The sequence below is a fragment of the Lytechinus variegatus genome, chromosome 7, assembly GCF_018143015.1.
Source record: "Lytechinus variegatus isolate NC3 chromosome 7, Lvar_3.0, whole genome shotgun sequence".
Taxonomy (NCBI): domain Eukaryota; kingdom Metazoa; phylum Echinodermata; class Echinoidea; order Temnopleuroida; family Toxopneustidae; genus Lytechinus; species Lytechinus variegatus.
The window spans coordinates 31,502,291-31,503,860 of NC_054746.1; positions in this window are offsets into that span (position 1 = coordinate 31,502,291).

Genomic DNA, 1,570 nt, shown 5'->3' on the forward strand with positions numbered 1-1,570 from the left:
CAAAAAAATACTGATCAACGATTTTAACCAAAATGACATGTAAGAATTTAAGATATTGGTGAATGTTGTTTGGTAAAAAGAAATTAAAGTAGAATGCTTAAAACTTTCAAAGAAAAATGATACCTACACATTTTGCGAACGTATAATTATGACTATTGGGATAAGGTAAATTTGAAGATGATATAGATTGCCTTGGGATATTAAAAACGAGAAAACATATGAAAACAATTCGCGTGATTCGTGTGTAAAAACTTAATCGAGTTAATAAAAGAGAATGGATTGAAAAGATCGATATTAATGAGAGTTCTACCGTGTGAGTAAAAAAAACTTGACACCCTACAAATCCCAATTTAAGGGTGAATGTCATTAATACATAAATTGTGGCCAGAAAGAATATCTTCTCCCAAATAATTTGATACAATGTTTATGTGGAATGTACTTTTTAAACTTTCATGTAAGTTCGCTTTGCGCCAAAGTAAGATATAGCTGCAATGAGTGAATTTAGATACCAATAACTTGCGGGTCCAGGGGGGGGGCTGCACAGCCGGCCCGTCCCCCCCCCCTGAGAGGCACAATTTCAATTTATAACGTAAAATTACCGCGCTCCCTTACCTCCATTTCAAAATGGCTTTTTTATTTTTTGCTTGTCAATTTTCTTTTTCTCGGGAAAATGTGCACCCCCCCCCCCATCCTGGATCCGCCCCTGATACCAATAATGTCATAATCCTACATGAGTAAGTTAACATATTTGGGAATCCCTTTTCAATGGAATTTACTTGAGAAGTTTAAAAAGTGTTATTATGTCGATTATTGAAAATACGTTTTTTAAATCGCTGCAAAGAATACCTCCTGATTATCCAAGCATTTTACAATTTTGATTCGACAAATGAATGGGGTATTGAGTAAAAGATGTGGAAAAGAGACAAACAGAGATGAAAAGGAAAAATATATACATAATTATATTGACCGGTTGATCGAGTCATTGATTGAGTAGCTGGTTGATTGATTGATTGATTGATTGGTTGGTTGGTTGGTTGGTTCGTTGGTTGGTTGGTTGGTTGGTTGGTTGGTTGGTTGATTGGTTGGTTGGTTGGTTGGTCATTCAATCATTCATTTTTTTGTTAAATTGATTGATTCAATGATAAAATGATAACAACAGTGTATTGACCCAGGGTAGCCACTTCAGTTCCGAAAACTGTTCTCCCAGCGGGCCCTGCTATCATTATTACCGGAACTGCTGTATTTATTCACCAATTTTTGACAAAGACTTCTTGGTTGCCCTTTGTCATGAAGCGTATGTTGACAACATGTTGTCTATGTTCTTGAATTCGTCGTACGCCGTGGTAGCGATACCTTATATCGGCGAATAAAAGAGAACTTCACCGTATGATTATATTGACTGTTTTGCGAACGCTAGCATGTTGCACCAACAAATGTAATAACGCCCACAAATGTAATAACATTTAACCCATAAATGTGATAACGCACACAAATGTAATAATGCACTTTACCCACAAATGTAATAATTTTTGATCGCCCACAATAGTAATACGTTCATATAGCACAAATG